Source organism: Castor canadensis, chromosome 3 (genome assembly GCF_047511655.1).
Source record: "Castor canadensis chromosome 3, mCasCan1.hap1v2, whole genome shotgun sequence".
NCBI lineage: Eukaryota > Metazoa > Chordata > Mammalia > Rodentia > Castoridae > Castor > Castor canadensis.
In genome coordinates, this window is record NC_133388.1 from 29,628,661 (window position 1) to 29,646,350 (window position 17,690).

General features: G+C 42.1%; 1 protein-coding gene and 1 non-coding gene across 10 annotated transcripts in view; one reads left to right on the forward strand and one right to left on the reverse strand.

The window, feature by feature from the left end:
• The window catches only part of Adck1 (aarF domain containing kinase 1), a 108,789-nt gene that overhangs the window by 82,244 nt on the left and 8,855 nt on the right, over window positions 1-17,690 (reverse strand). The gene's annotated exons all lie outside the window — the stretch shown is intronic.
• LOC141421995 (U6 spliceosomal RNA) lies at window positions 1,743-1,851 on the forward strand. The gene has a single exon (XR_012446664.1). It is a non-coding gene; the product is annotated as a U6 spliceosomal RNA (small nuclear RNA).

Genomic DNA, 17,690 nt, shown 5'->3' on the forward strand with positions numbered 1-17,690 from the left:
CTGGACTCATGGATTTCTACTTTTTTCAATGAGTGGTAATCTATCACTACCACTGTTTATTTGTTTTAACAGTGTCATTGAGGTATTATTTTGACATATATACAATAATCTACACATTTTTTCAATATACAATCTGGTATGTTTTGACATAAATATGCATCTATGAAACCACCACCATAATCAAGGTAGTAAAAATATCCATCTCCCCCAACCACTGACAGCTCCCCAAATCCCTTTGTAATCCCAGCCCCATCCCCTCACATTCCTCTCATCTCCAGACAACCTTGTCCTCTTCCTCCTCCCAGTACCCCTCCTCCTGTCCCTCCCCCCCAATACTTGGTATGACAAGTCTTTTCTGCCATTTTAGTCATCCTAGTAGGTGTGAGGTGCTTTAAATTTGTATTTCCCTAAAATGACTGACAATGTTGAGTATCTTATCAAGTATTTATTTGCCATCTCTCTATCTTCTTTGGTGAAATGTCTGTTCAAATTGTATTAGCTTTTGTCATCACTGTGACCAAAATACCTGGCATAAACAACCTAAGGGAAGAAGGACTTATTTTGGCTCAAGGTTTCAGAGGGTTCTGTCCACAGTTGCCTGGCCCCTTGTGCTTGGTAACACACAATGGCAATAGGAGCATGTGGTGGAGGAGCTTCTTCACTTGTGGTGGACAGGATGCAGAAGCAGGTAGGGATCTACAGACCTGGTTCAACCTTCAAAGACACACCTTCAGTGATCCACTTCCTCTAACCAGGCAGAAAGTTCAACCGTCTCAAAAATCTGTTCATATTCTGAATCCATCAATGGATGAAACCATTCATTAGGTTAAGGCTTTCATGAGCTGATCATCTGTGGAAATGCCCACACAGATCCACACAGAGGTGTGCTTTTACTAGTCTCCTAGGTAATTCTTTTTTTTTTTTTTCATTTTTCTTTTATTATTCATATGTGCATACAAGGCTTGGTTCATTTCTCCCCCCTGCCCCCACCCCCTCCCTTACCACCCACTCCGCCCCCTCCCTCTCCCCCCACCTCAATACCCAGCAGAAACTATTTTGCCCTTATTTCTAATTTTGTTGTAGAGAGAGTATAAGCAATAATAGGAAGGAACAAGGGTTTTTGCTGGTTGAGATAAGGATAGCTATACAGGGCATTGACTCACATTGATTTCCTGTGCGTGGGTGTTACCTTCTAGGTTAATTCTTTTTGATCTAACCTTTTCTCTAGAACCTGTTCCCCTTCCTAGGCAATTCTTAATCTTATCAAGTTGACAATCAGAATTAACCATAAAAATCATGAATCTATATAGAGAAAAGACATCTTCACAATATTGAGTCTTCTGATCCATGAACTTGGTATATTGCTCAATTTATTAGCTCTTCTTTGATTTCTCTCAGTAACATTCTGATTTGAAATATTACTTTAGAAATTTCTCCTAAGGAAATAACCCAAGACTCTTTGGAGAAAAAACAACTGTTTATAAAGATGTTCATCACAGTGTTAATTATAATGGAAAAATATAGATGTACATGTAACCTAAAAGTAGGGAAAAGGGTTAGTTAAGTAAACTATGAACAGTCACACATGGCGTATTTAAGCAGCCAATTTAAGTGAAAACTATGTAACATGGAAAAGTGCTAAATACAGCATATTAAATGAGAAAAAGTTCACTTTTGATAGAACACTCTAGATAGAACATATATGGATTACAACAGAGTTTATTAAAATTATAATAATTTCAGTGCTCGCTTCGGCAGCACATATACTAAAAAATTGGAACGATACAGAGAAGATTAGCATGGCCCCTGCACAAGGATGACACGCAAATTTGTGAAGCGTTCCAAAAAAAAAAATTATAACAATTTCAGATTGGCAAAATAATAATTTTTTTCTCAAACCCCTAAAATTTTCATAATGCAGCTAATTGCTTCAAGGATTTACTTTTACACTGAGATGTAATTCACACACTATAAAATCTACCATTTTAGCTTATATGATTCAGTGTTTTTAGTGTATTCACTAGGTTGAGAAACTATCACCACTATCTAATTTCAAAACATAGAAATCATGCTTTTTTAATCCATTGTACTATTGTAATCACACTTTACATATATATATAGATAGATACTTCCACCTTGAGTCTTTGAAACAAAAGTCTCCTGTCTTCATTGAAACTGGCTAGTATGCATTAATAGACAATAAAAGTTGTGAATATCCAAATGTGTATGATTTTTCCCATAGCCTTACTTTTTACTATCAGTCAACTCAATTAACTTAACTAATTTCATATAAAAAATGAGGATTAAACTTAAAGCTACCAAATGTCTTGGCAGCACAGTGCAGGTACCAATAGTTTCCTGATTTATAATTTTTACAGTAAATCATTCTACCTTATTCTGGATTTATTACATGTGGTTTTGACCAAGTATGGTAGAAAAAAATAACTCATAAATCAAAAGAAATTTCAAAAGCAATCTTTTCACTTTTCTTTTTTGAACTCAGAGCCTTACACTTACTAAGCAAATGCTCTTCCACTTGAGCCAACCTTTCAAAAACAAAATTTTAAGTTCCCGCACACACTACACAGCTCAACTGATGCAGAGAAGTTCTCAGTCAGTTCCACATTGTCAGCTGTGTTTAAATCGTGTGATGTGCCCTTAATTTTGTGAAAATCTATCTTCCAAAAATCAAGGTAGAGCGAATGTGCTTAACTGGCTGACAGAGTGCAAACTTGAGATTGGTTGGAGGTGGCTTTAGCAGAAGCCGGGTAGCATCATGAGAAAAACGATCAAGCATTAGCAGTACAACACCGAACCGAGTGTATCGTGTGTGTTTTCGGTTTTTCTTCAAGGATGGTTTACTTGAAACCAGAGACCCAAGAATACCAAGAGCCTACTGTATTTTTGTCGATAGTCATTAGTCTCTATTTGAAGTGCTGATTCACTCTGTTCGCATGGGAAATACGCTCCTGGATAACAAAATCTTGCTTACCAAATTCTCTGTAATAAGGTCTAACTAGTGAAGGCCCAGTCCTTTCTAATGCATTTAGACTTTTACATACCTTTTCTCCCCTCATCTGGGCAGGGGCTTTTGAGGTACATCCTATCATTCTCCCTGTTACACAAATGCAGGGACTGTAGCTCAAAACATTTGGGGCCTTGCCAGGGTTACTCAAACAGGAAACACAGGATATCCAGGATTTGAGTCATTGTCTCTTCTAACTCCAAACCCTCTATCTTTCCACTAGACTCTGGCACCCTTCACACCGTTAAACAGTCCTCATGAATTAGGGGGGAAAAAAGCAACCAGGTACCTGCTATGTGCTTTCTGTGTTGCCCACCCCACTTGCTCACAACACCCACCTATCCCAGGTCCTGGGCTCAGCATTGGCTATTTCTGAAGCCTGGTACACACACTGAGTCATCATGGCCCTGTCCATGTCTGGACTTACTGGAGCTATTCCAATAAGTCAGCAAAGAACACCAAGATTAGGTACAAGGTCATGAACACACAGGGTCTGGAAAGCACTAGTCACACAAACAAGTGGAGATGGGGAACTACTGGGAAAGGGAAGCATGGGAAGCCAGGAGCATGAGGTCTCTTGCTACAACAACCTGACAAGGTCAGGGGACAGTACAGGCCAATTGTCCAGGAAGGGACCAGACATTGGGCACAGTGGGAAAAAGGGAACAATCTTCCATGATAATCCCACAAGCCCAGCCTGGCGTGATGGCCATTGAGTTCACCCTTGCAGAATAAATGGTCTGCCTGTACCCCACATTATTCAAGGCAACAGTGGGGAAAGTTCTCTGGGTATGGAATGTAAATAGTGACAAAAAAGCTGCCCCAGAATCACAGACATTCAGAGATCCAGCACCATCTCTTACTTGATATCTGGTACAGTGAGGCTTCTCATCACCTAGCTGAAAATCCCAGGAACAGTTAAAACCCAGAAGATTCCTCTACTGGGTTCTCTGACTCCCCAGCCTGCAGACAGTCATAGTTGGACTACCGAGCTTCTAATTGTGTAAGCCAATTTAATGAATCCACATTTATAATTATATGTACATATATTCTATTGGTTCTGTTCCTCTAGAGAACCCTGACTAATACAATTAGCTTTAATAAAATGTTCACAGATGTTTGACCATTCATCATTATATAATCCCAATTATCAAAGTTTTAAGGCTACAAATCAATTGCAATTAAATTACTTTCACTCTTAAAATTAAAAAAAAAATTATAGAGCATTCCAAAGAAAAGCAGGTACCTATGAGGCAATTTGGGGATACTGCAGAGAGGGTGGACAAAAAAGATTCTATGTCTGTGTCCAGCAAGAATCTAGGATAATGCAGTGAAAATATAACATTTTAACTGGCTACTAGCATTAAGTACAGTTGTTCTTCTTTATCTACTTTCTGAAGTCTCAGTTACCTGAGGTCAACCAAAATATTAAATAGAAAATTCCAAGAATAATTTGTAAGTTTTAAATTGCACACTGTACTGAAATCTTTTTTTTTTATTTTATTCATATGTGCATACAATGTTTGGGTCATTTCTCCCCCTTTCCCCCGGCCCTGTACTGAAATCTTGCACTGTCCTATTCCATTCTACCTAGGACATGAATCATCCCTCTGTCCAACCTATCCACACTGTATACACTACCCACCCATAAATCACTTAGTAGGCATCTTGGTTATGAGATCAACAGTCACTGAAGTGTTTGTGTTATTTTACTGAATAATGGCCATTTAGATATGCTAAAAAGAAGCTGTAAAGTGCTCCTTTTAAGTAAAAAGGTAAAAGTTCTCAATTTAAAGGAAAAAAATGTGTGCTGAGTTTGTTAAGATCTATAATACACTATTTTGAGACCACATTCGTGTAACTTTTATTACAGTATATTATATAATTGCTCTATTTTATTATTTGTTGTTGTTAATCTCTTATTAATGAACAAACTAAACTACTATAGGTATGTTTATACATGGAAAACATAGTACCTATAAAGTTAAGTATTGTCCTCAGTTTCCAGCATCTACTGGGAGTCTTGAAACATATCCCCCATAGGGAAAGGGGGACAAATGTAGTTACAATGTGCAAGGCTCTAATCTGAACTCTTTATATATGTATTACCTGATTTAATCCCATAATCACTCTATATAGTGGACACAGTTATTACTTTCTATTTTATAGACGAAGAAGCTCAGAAATATTAAATAACTTGGCCAGGGGCACACAGCTAGTTAGTGGGCAAAGCTGGGACTGGAACCCAGACAGTATGACTCCAAGACCATAATGCTCACTAACTATAATAAAATGCTTCTTAGAATATCTGTATCATTCAGGACTGAGGAGTATAGCTCAATCATATAGTACATGCTTAGCATGTATAAGGACCTGGGTTCAATCTCCAGGACCAACAGAAAAAAAAAAAAAAAACTTATACACCAGAAGAAAAGGTTTTGACCCAGGATTCAAGGGACCTGGATTCTGGGTCAATTCTGCCAATTACTTCTTCTGCTTATGCAACCCTAAACAAATCATTTTAGCTTCCTGTACACTGAGAGCCAGGAATAGCAAGTGTGTGGTATATTTACCTCTCCTTTACTACAACACTCTCAGCACACACCAGACATCACTAATCAAGATCACTACTAAGCCCAGATGAAGACTCACCCATCTCTACCCTACAACCAGACAACCACTACTTATCAACCTATTTCCCAAAGCTAGATTATCTCTAAGGTATCTTTTGATTCTAAAAACCTACAACTCTGTTACTGGGATTCTAAAGAAAAATTCTTAATTTCAGCCCCAACTCCAAGTAGACCATTGTCCCCACATGTCTGGGACATTGTCTTTGCTCTACAAGACAATTTTATGTCACACTAGGACATCATGCATTCAGCTCCACCCGCTTCCCTACCCACTGTAAAAACACTCCAACCCAATGTCAATCTGAATCATGCAGACTGGATCTGCTCTCAGTGTGGTTCTGCAAGGCCATGTCCACCCCCCCCCCCGCCACTGCTCTAAGGGAACAATGGAGAGGAAAGTAAGGCCAAAGCCACTGACATAACAGGATGAAGGGGCACAAGTTCCTGTGCATTAAACACTGTGTTTCTAACCTATTCTAGTCAGAGGGAAAATATTCCCCATGGTGGTAACACCATTGAACTTCAACAGGCGTTTCTTTACTTGTCTCTTTTTGTAGGCATGGCAACTAACCTACAGCAGAGTTCTATGGAATGGGAGGGGTTCCAAATATAGGTTTTGTTTCAGAGAAGGCAATCCTAAAAGGAAGGTTGCAGGAGTGGGCAATTGCTAGTGGCTGAGAAAGCTGAATGAATAAAATGTACTAAACAGCTAGCAAGGATACCTGCATTTTAACAGGGGACAGTTTTAGGTCAAAGAAATTACTCTCTGGTAGTGGAATTACAAGCATCAGCAATGACTTAGGGAGGTATTAAGCAAAAAAAGTTGTTCTAACATCCCTGAAATCCCAAGAAATGAGCTGATGTGACTATGCAAGCCCTCAGCAAACAGCAAATGAGCTGCAAATTTAAGGGATTAATAATATTATTACTGGCAACTTGTGACTCTGTCAGCCAGTGAGCAAGCCTGCCAGCACACAGACAAACCCAGATGCCCAGGGGGCATCCAAGACATGTACTCTTTGGTCTGGAAAGCCTCTATTTAGGGACCTAGTTGCCAGAAAAGTTGAAGAGAACCTTTTCCTCCATCTGCCCCTTAATCATGCACAGTGAGAAGATGCATAATTAATTTGTTCTCAACAGTTGCTCTGCGGCTGGAAGAGTGAAGGCATTTCTGGAATGGCAATTACAGACAAAAAAAAAAAAAAGACAAATGTCAGACTACAAGCAGAATAATAAACCCAGCAGGCCTGCTTCCCTTCCCTTCCTTGTTTCCATCCTGCTTGTTCAGGTCATAGGCCTTCCTGGGACAGAAAGGAATCTTTTTCATTTCCTCACAGTCTTGAGCTCTGGAGAGGCTGGTGGGTATGTATCAAACAAAACAAAAATCCTGAAAGATATAGGCAAGGAGGCCTCACTCTTGGAAAGAAAGCTAGACAAGGCACAAAGTTCAGGTGCAACTTGAAGATCAATAGGCAGGGAATACAGGAAACTGGCCACATGTAGGAATTAGATGAAATGAAAAAAGGCTTGTTAATGTCATTATTTGTGATAATGACATTGTGGTTACTTAGTTAACCACAATGTTAGTTATTAGATGCATACTGAAATTTCAGGTGAAATGCCATGACTTCTACAATTTAAACTTCAGCAACAATTAAACAAATTAATTAATTATGGCAATGTATTTTAGATCTAGGTGCTAGGTATGAAGCTCACTGTATTATTCTTTGGTTTTAATTACACTTACAGTATTTTATAGAGTTTTCTTTTTCTCAAAGACCCCAGCCTGCAGTTCTCAGACCTTCGCTGTGGCCCAGGTGACCCTGTGTGCTTGACTATGCCAGCCTGTCTCCCATCTCATTTTGTACCATGTGCCCCACTGTTCATCTACTCTGTCACAATGGCCTCCTTTCAGGTCCTTGAACAAGACAAGCCCACTGCCACCTTAGAACTTTAATACTTGTGGCTCCCTCTTGCCAGAGCTAGCTTCTCGGGCAGGCAACCTGGCCCTGTACTCTGGAGGGCCCTTGGGTTTTAACTCACTGAAATCAGGGTGGGAGTCAGAGGAATTCTCCTGCTTCCTCCGAACATGACCTTGTCCTAATTCCTGGGACTCTTACACTGCACTGCTTACACAGCAAAGGGAAATTAAGGTTGCTTATTAAACTGACCTTGAAACAGGGAGACAGACATACATTACCTAGGTGGGCCCTGGCAGTCACCATGGCTTTTGAAATGAAAGAGAAAGCAGAATAGAACCAGAGAAAGAGAGAGAGAACAGTGTAAGAAGACCTGGGCCAGATGCTGCTGGCTTTGAAGATGGAGAAAGGGGCCATGAGCCAAGTAATATGGGTAGTCCCTGGAAACTGAAAAAACAAGATGAATTCTCCACTAGAGCCTCCATGGGTTACAAAACTCTTCTGGCACTACCATGTTATCCCAGTGAAAATCACCTCAAATTTCTGACCCCAGAACTATACATGTGAATCATTTTTGAACCACTAAGTTTGTGGTTGTTACAGCAGCCATAGGAAACTAATACAGTGCTGTTTTGAAATTCTGTATATTTGAATTGGTGTTCATAAGTGAAACCTGATGGGTCACTGGAGGCTGCACTGGGGGAGTCAGCTCATTAATAGGTCTCACCTCCTGGGAAGAAGTTCTTAGCATCCTTTCCCTGCTCCCTGGCTCCCCATAATCTCCCTAACTCTGGCCTGCAATCCCTGCATCTATCAGCCCAGGTGGCAGCTGGGATACATTGGAAAGAGAGGCCTGTATTCTACCATTTTTCTTCATCCCTGCAGGAAGCCTGGCACAGGCATGGGGAGAATCAAGGTCACATGGGTACCATTAGGCATCCATCCCTATTCATGGCTAGAATTACTGCAGCAAGTTCAAAAGACAACGTGACAAGAGACCTCTCGGCCATGCCTGGTCCAGATCCTGATCACATCTCAACATGAAGGCTAGGGTCTCCTGAGAGCTCCCGTCCTCTGTGGGCTGAGACAGCAGAGCCATGAGAAGGGAGACTAACTTCCTGACGCTCAACCAGGTCCATACTTTCACTTTGCACTGGGCTCCATAAATGACACAGCCAGCCACGCCTCCTCCTCTAGCAGCCTCCCCCTTCCTCATCTGCTGTCTCTCTCTGGATCACTCTTCAAACTCAATTGAAAAACCTGTATCAGAGAGCCCACTTTCAGTAGTCTGTATCCCATGACTATATTTTCTCTCCTTTAGGGCACTTGGCAAGAGCTGAAATTATCCTGTTACTTCCCTCATTGATTCACTGAAAAGTATACACTAAGCATAGTGTGTGTCACAACTGTTCCAAATGTGCAGCAAGCAAAACAGACAGAGTTCCTGACCTCCTGTAGTACAGCCTCTTATGTGTTCCATTAGTTGTTACTCACCTCTTGTCCCCTCAAGAATATGGCCATGCATGATGGCTCAAGCCCGTAACTCTAGCTACTTGGGAGGTTTTCCCAGGCCAACAGTTTGTGAGACCAATGGCTAGGCATAGAGGTACACACGTGTCATCCCAGCGACTATGGGAAGCACAAATAGGAGGATCAAGGTTCAGGCTTACCCAGCATAAAGTGAGACCTTACCTCAAAGATAACCAAAGCAGGGGGAATGGCTCAAGTGGTACAGCATCTATCTAGCAAGTGCAAGACCCTGAGTTCTAACCCCAGTACACAAAAATAATAATAAATAAATAAATAAATAAGCAAAGCAAGATGGTTTAAGTGGTAGATATCCTGTCTAATAAGCAGGAGACCCTGAGTTACAACCTCCAGTACCACCAAGAAAATAAAATTTAAAAAAAAAAAAAGAATAGACCACTGTAGGTTTGGAGGTATTGCTCAGTGATAGAGCACTTGCCTACCATGTGTGAGGCCCTGGGGTTCAATCCTGAGCACTGCAAAAATAATAAATAAACTACTGTTTATTCAGCACCCCACACAGAGGCTGGCACACAGTAACACTCAATAAACAGTTGCTGTTCAACTGGCTATATGAATAGTGGCTCAGACATTAGGCACAGCATAGAGACATACCTCTGCATTCTACAGATGAGAGAGTGTCCCATAAACAAAAATTTGGAAGGGAAGAGAGACCTAGAGAAAGATTGGGGGTGGGGAAGGAAGCAGTGTCCCAGTTTCCAAAGCAATGTGCCTTAAATTAGCCTCGCATATGTTGTCAGTCAACAGCTTATTTGTATATTTAAGTGAAGTTATTCTGCTAATTGGACATATGTCTCATGGTTCTACAAGGAAAAGTCTATTAAAAAGTCTTATAACCAGCAAGAGTTTTGAGGGTAGTTTTATTTGGGGACAGGAAGAGTGCTGAGTAGATTTTAATTTGGTAGAAAATAGCTGCTTGGGTCCAAGACAGTGAGAATCAGGAAATCAAGAAGAGGCTATTTGATTACTGCTGCTATTAGCAGGCATCTCGACCACCTTACAGCTGCAGCACCTTCAAAACATCAGTCTCATTATTAATATCATGGCCTTCCCTCTACCCTGCCATTCCTACTATTCTCATTTTGGAGATGTGGCCACTAAGGCAAAAGAAACTGAGGTTTCCAAAGAGGTATGAGTTTGCCCTGACAGCACTGGAGGCCTGACCTCCTGAGCACATCAAGGTGTGAGAATCTTTAAATCCAAGATAAACAGCCCAAATGGTTTTAGGAAAAATGGCAGAGAGGTGGGGAAAATACTGGTTTATCAAAGCTTGACAAATGGCCCAAACTTCCTGACAGAACAAGCAAATCAGCACTCTGTGGACCACTGGCCTAGAAAAGTCCTGGGGGCTCACCCAGCCCAGATGAGGGAGTCAGAAAGGAGATGGTCACAGGCACAATTGCAGGAGCCAAACCATGTGGGATTAAATCCAAGCTCCCAGTAGGTTCAATGGCAGCTCCCAAAAAGATGTATCTGCACCCTAGTCCCTGGAACCTGGAATTGAGTCCTTATTTGAAAAAAGGATCTTTGCAAATAGAATCAAGAACTTTCAAATGAGCTCAGCCTGGATTGTCCAGGTGGGCCCTAAATCCAATGACAAGTGTCCTTGTAAGAAAGAGATGATGGAAACAGAGATTGGAGAAATTCCTGGAGCTGCCAGAGTTAGAAGAACCAAAGAAGGATTCTTTCTAAGACCCCAGAAACACCATGGCCCTATGAGTACTTTGATTTCAGACTTCTGGCCTCTAGAACTACAGGTAAATAAATTCCTATTGTCTTTAGCCATTCAATTTGTAGTAACTGTTATGGTAATCACAGGAAAGTAAGAAAGCCAGTGACTAGTTGTAGACCCCTGGACAAGTCACTATTGGTCTGCACCTCAGTTTCTTCATTTGTACTATGGAATAACAATGATAACTATCTTGCAGTGTTGTTAAGTCAAGTGAAATAATAGCATTCTTAGCACAGTGCCTATCCTGCAATTATTGTTTAGTAAATGTAAACACTTGTTCTTAGCATCTGAGAAGCGAACCATAGTTAATCTGGGATGGTTCTGAGATGGGCAAATAAATGCAAAACCCAGGGTTTCTACAACTCCTGCCCCACTGAATTCCTTGCATTAGGTGCAGGCTAAACCCTCAGCATAGCATTGTCTCTGAGAAACAGGGCCCTCTGCCACCTCCACCACTCCACAGAGCCAGCTGGCTGGAGCAGGTTAGAGCAGTTCTCAGCAGCAGGAAGCAGCCCCACGTGTGCAGGCAGTACGCATAGGCGAGGGAGCCATAGACAGGCACTCACAAGGAATCTGTTCATAGCAAGTACTCGTAATGAGCAGGACGAAGAGGTATTTGGCACACAGGGATGATGCCCACCACCAGAAACCCAGGGTGCTGTTTTATGTAATTACAACCATGACCTTTGGAAAGAGATCATTGCTTCAGAGAAGCAGAAGCAAATCCCATCCCATTGGGTATTTCTGTGCCTAAAGCAGCCCCAGGAGATAAACAGTGTGAGCCAGGAGAAGAGAAGAGCTGGAAAGAGAGTGACCAACCCAGCTGGGAAAGATCAAGGCAATACCAGGTAAAAGCCAGAGTCTGGCCTACTAGACTCTGCTGCTAGATGGTGCAACCTTGCTTCCCAAAGTTCAACCACATACCAGGGATGGTATGCAAAAGTGGTTCAAGAGGCAATTTCAGATAGTACCAGAACATTTATTTGCATATGCATTGGATAGACTGGGGAGGGATTATCAAACCTGTAATTTCACAGATATTGTACTTAAAGCCAAGAAAAGGAAAAAGCATCAACAGATCTTCCACAAAAAAGATCACAGAAATATCTGACTATTTAGTTGCAGAAAAGTGTGTGGCAATGATAATGAATTCCAGACAATGCTTGGTTCTGGGAAGAAGTATCCAGGGGCTACAATTGTATAGATAAGCTTTTATTACTTTTTCATACCTTTTCTTAGGTCTTAAATATTTCACTTTTTTCAAATACAAGGTGTATACAGATAGGACAAAATAGGATGTTGCTACTGGCTATGGTCCACAGCCCCTAACAAGTCTAGGTCAAGTTAGAGGGTAACTGGCATTTCCTTGGTTGCCAAGAACCTACAGAAAGGCTACCACACAGTGAGCCTGATCTCCAGGAAAAGCTCCAGTCACAGCACATTTTCCCCCAGGACCCTAAGTGAAGGCAAGGAACACCACCAATGGACTCCCAGACTATGCCAAGGCTCAGGAACTCGCTCCTATGGAACTCTCCTGGAATCAGACAGGTTTTGAGGGTTGAGACACTGCAGAGAACTGCACAGATTTGCAATGTTCAGAACGATTTGGTTACACAGAAAACTAAAGAGGAGGTGCCGGGCTCAATTACAGACCGCCTCCCTTACTCCAGAGGACTAATCCTTAGATGACCCAAACAGAGCACATTAAATGCACCTCATGCTCTTGCAGAAATTATCACAAGCTCTGAGAAAGTCTGTCACCAAGATAGCAAGGATTCAATTTCCTTCCTCCTCTACGCAGAATCTTCTCAGGCAAATGTCCCATGATGACAAACAAAAGCAGCAAAAGGGTTCCGAGGGACACAGGGCATGAAAATCCACTGAAAAGTTTCCATGCCAGGTAAACAGACACTGTATGTGTAAAGGAACCATGGCACAATCAGACCACTCCCACTGCTCCAGAGAGGCCTTCCAGGGCATGCACCCATCCCACCCCACCCCCACGCAGGACTCCTGCTCCTCTTGGCTAAGAGTCAATTGTTGTCAAGGGTCAGAAGCGTTAATTCCAGACCACAGAGCAGAGCTGTAATGAAGGCAAATCTGACCTTCCAAGGTTGGTGATTTCATGCCTGCTGTCTCTTCCCCTAACTCAAAGCAACTTGAGAGCAGAGGTCAAATCTCGTTTCCCCATATTTCCTCCAAACATCATGCACTACCTAACACAGAGAAGGTTCATGTCAAGTTGGCTATAATAATAGTTGGATGGAAGAACAGTGAAGAAATGTCCTGGTTTGGGCAGGACAATCCCCAGATTTCAGAGAATATTCCTAAAGAGTCAGGCACTGCTATGGGTTTCGATTGCAGACCAACAACATCCTTAAAGTGGTTTTTGAATGACCATCCCTTCACTAGGCTGGAAGGAGAGTTATCCTCAAAACAGATTGTTGTTTGATAGTAGAAGAGTTGAGGCCTTTACCTGAAGCAAAGAACTCATACCTACCTGTTCACTTGGAGGGTCTGCAGGCCCCTCCATTGGAGACTGTAAATGCCAAATCCTTGCTGAATTAACAGCTTGGCTGATTTACAAGATGAGGAAGGGAACTTCTAGGGAGGAAGTTCTTTGGCCCTTCTTCCTCCTCTCTGTGCCTCCCAAGCCCACCCCAGACTCAGGTTCAAACCATGGGGTTGGAAGAACTGGAAGACTCACTCTAGCAGCAGCAGGTGGTAAGAGCTGCAGCACAGGCATCTTGGCTTCTGCTTTCTACCCAATGTGGTACTTTCCCAAGGTTGGAAATGGATAAACAAGGAGACAAGAGAGTGTAAGGTCCAAAGAGCATGAGATTAGACAAGATCTAAATGTGGAAATCAATCCTGGGGTGTGATGGACTCTAAAGAAATCACACATACACACACACCCCAGACCTCCCGTTCCTTATCTATACATTAGAGATTTGAACTGAGTGATGCTCAGCAATGTCTTTCTCAGTTTCAAAGGAGCCATTGTAGACAGAGTCAACAACACTCCTAAGCCTCTTACTCTCCTCCTCTCACCAATATGCACTGATCAAAAATATAGGGTCCCTTTGCTCCCAAATGCCCTACTATATCCCAAGGATGGCAACATCTGAACCCATCCTCTAAATGCAGATTTCAGTAAGGCTGAAATTAATGTCTCTTATTCAAACGCAAAGCAGCCTATGCCCCAACCAAGGTCAGGTGTAAAGTGAGCAGAACTGGATGGTGAACCCCTATCCTAAGTTTCATGGGAGCATGTGGAAGGAGCCCCATTAGGGGCATGATGCTGCTGGCCTCTCTCTTCCCTACCTAATCCCGTGTGGGAGGAGGAATCACTAATAGGATTGGTGCATATAGGAGAAGAAACAGCATGCTGGACTCAACCCTTCCTCTCTTCTCCCCTTTTGGGATCTGCTTTACAGCAGGGCTCTGAAACTCAGCTCTTCCTTGTCCTAAGAGTCAGACACCCATGAGAGGCTTGTCCAGCCACACCTGTGCTGATTAAGGAAGTCTATCAAGTTCGGTGGTGAAGGTCAACAAGCCCACTTAATCCAACTCTCAACCATGTGTTGCAGCCCAGAGTTTATCAGTAATAAGACTGACACTCTTATCTCAACCTGGCAGTAGTATATCTCCTTAGTTCTACTTCTTAAGCAAGGAAGAGCATTAGTCATTACCTCCTCAAGTCCAAATATTAAGTACTACTGTAACTAAGAGGACACAAACACCCTGCTGATCTGAAGTACATAGCACAGGGTCTAAAGCCTGCTCAGTAACAAGAATGTGAGATCAGCTGAAAGGCTTTGATGGTACAGCACAGTCAAGGTCAAGGTTCCTTCCTACATTATGACTCTGGATAAAGAACAAAAAAGCATATTCTAATTCGTTCATCTTCATTCTTATTCTCTGCCCCGCCCCGCCCTTCTTCTCTCTCTCCCCATTGTCTGATACAGACAGATACTCAAAATTTTTGTATGATTTCTACTTTCTGTGATATGAAACCTGACCTTCCTGACCTAGCTCTAATTCTATTTGCCAATGTGCCCTTCACTCTCCCATACCCTAGTCCAAAAGTTGAAACAAAATAATGACTTCTTTAGATATAAAGAATAAGGGTTTTAGGACTAATTCCGAGATATGTAGCCCACAGAATATGATAAATATCCATGACTTCATACTAATAAAAATAACTAAATAACCAGGGAAGAAGGGACAGCTCCTTCTTCCAGAAGAACCCACTGAATAATAGAAGAAACCAGGAAAAAAAGGAAAACTTATGCCTGTTCATTAGCTGATAAGGAGCCGTCAAGACAACCCTATGGTTCTAGAGCTCCAGAGTAAATCTGTTTAAATCAGGCAAGTTTCTCCTCTCCATTCATATAAATTTCACTGGGGCCAAGGCAGCTGCCACCACCTTACAGCCAGGGAAGCAGAGGTGTTTGGCCATGAAGTAGGAGCCAGAAGATCTATCTCCAGGTCCAAAATGGCTCAAATTCAACCCTGTACAATCTAAACCTCTTCTTACCCTCTTTAGACCACGGAATTTCTGATTTTCATTTCTTTCCTTGAGTTACTGGTCCATGACCCAGCAAAATTCCAATCATGTTTCAAGACCCCGCACAGTTCTTCAAGAGTCCCCAGCATTATCAGGACTCATTAGTTGCAATTAACAGTAAACTCAAACTGCCTTGAGCAAAAATAGAATTTCCTCATAGACAAAACTAAGATGTCCAATGGTAGTCTAGCTTCAGACTCAGCTAGATCTAGGGACTCAAATGACCCATCTCTTTGCAATACCAGCTCTATTCACAGATGGGCTTTTCTCTCACAGTGGGAAGATGGCTGCCAACAGCTCTAAGTCAACATCCTACACTCTCAGCTAACCCAACAGAAAAGACAGAGCTGATATTCCCCAAAAGGGTCTTGGACCTAATACTTACTGGACAAATATGCCTTAATTGATCATCCCAGATTCAATGTCTACAGCCAGCACAATGGACTCGCTTGGCCAATGATGGTGGGGTAAGCCCTACCCAAATCTTATGCAATATATATGTAAGATAGAAGGGCTTCCTGAAGGAAAATCTCAATACTGTTCCCCACAATGAGAATGACTCCTGAGCTGCAAAATTGACAGATACGCACTAAATCCCAATCCCTTGGTCAGAATCAACTCCATCCTGTCATGTCCAGCAATTTGCCTGGACGTCTATACTATCAGTAACTTTCTTCTGCTTTATGAACAAGCAAGGTTACACACATCCTGGGCATCAGGAATCTGGTTCTCCAGACCCTCGCAGCTGCCTAGCAAAGTGCCACTGTGCCCCCAGAATCCACTTCTTCACCCTGATGGTGCAGAGCTGAGTCATGGAAGCCGGCCTCTAATGCCAACCTTGAAAGTACTTCTCAAAGTCACTGCCTGCTGCACTAGTCTCTGGGCTTTGACATACTCTGGAACCTGGAGATGCTGGCTTGACAGGTGAGATAATGATGTTTTATCCTTCACTCACTCCTTTATCAGTCACAATGATATGAAGGAATAAGTGCTTAAATCGAAAAAAACACTCCTGCAGGATTTACTTGTGCTCTTCCATGCCAACTGGTTCCCTCTTCCCAGGCACAATTCCTGGAGACCAGTCTGCATCCTGTTATCTGGTGTGCCCAGTCACCACACACTACCCTCTCATCAATTTCCAAGCTGCACTTTCCTTACCACATCCCCAAATCTTCCCTCTTCTCCAGAAGCCATGGTACCACTGTCTTCCAAATGACTTACATAAGTGACTGTCCTCAATTGCCCACCTGGTCTGCAGATTCCCCAAGGCAGAGAGGCCTTGCCCCAAATCCTGGCCTGAACCTCTCTGCAGAAGTCACTCTGGTGATGAGGAGATGAGGAAGAGTGAGGAGGGGAGGAAAGAGGACATTATATCTCAGAGATGGGGCTTTGAGACGCTCAATAAAAAACCAACATAACACCTATAATCCTAGCTACTTGGGAGACCAAGATTGGGAGGATCACAGTTTGAGGCCAACCAAGGCAAATAATTTGTGAGACCCCCAAATCTCCAAAATAACCAGCAAAATGGACTGGAGGTGTAGAGTATCTGCTTTGCAAGCAGCAAAATGCCAATCCCACAAAAAAATTTAAAAAAAAAAACTTTCAATCATTCATGTGTCCAACAAGCCTATATTCAGAACCAACTGTGTATCCTGGGTACTCATATTAGTGTTGTAGACCCGGAGATGCACAGCACAGACCTGGTCTCTGTCCTCATGGAACACACCTTCCAAGAGACATCAGACTTACTTTCTTTTCATACCTGATTTGTTTTTCACTGTCTCAGATATTATCTACATAATCCTCAGTAAGAGATATAACTGGCTCTAGTTTACAGTCAAAGAAAATGGCAGTTCCAAAAGACCAGATGACTTCCCCAAAGGCAACACACAAACTTAGGTCTTCTGAATGCAAACCTTATACTCTTCCTGGGGTCTCTTCAATGGCAAGGAACTAGCAGAGTACAGCCTGGCATTGAAACAGATATTAAATTAACTCCAACCTAGTCATTTTTGCTAAAGATACCATATATAAAAGGAGAGAGAACCCCAGCTCATGATCTAAAGGGACCAATAGTTTAAAGAGAGAGAGAAAGACATATAACTAACTATCCTCGGTAGCAAGAATAAAGATAGAATGATTAAATGCAAATAGAAAGATAGCTCTGGAAAGATACACAAAAAATAATGACTGCCTCCAAACAGCAAAATTGGGTTCCTGAAGAACAAGCCTAAGATGGTCATTTTGTCTGTTTCAGATA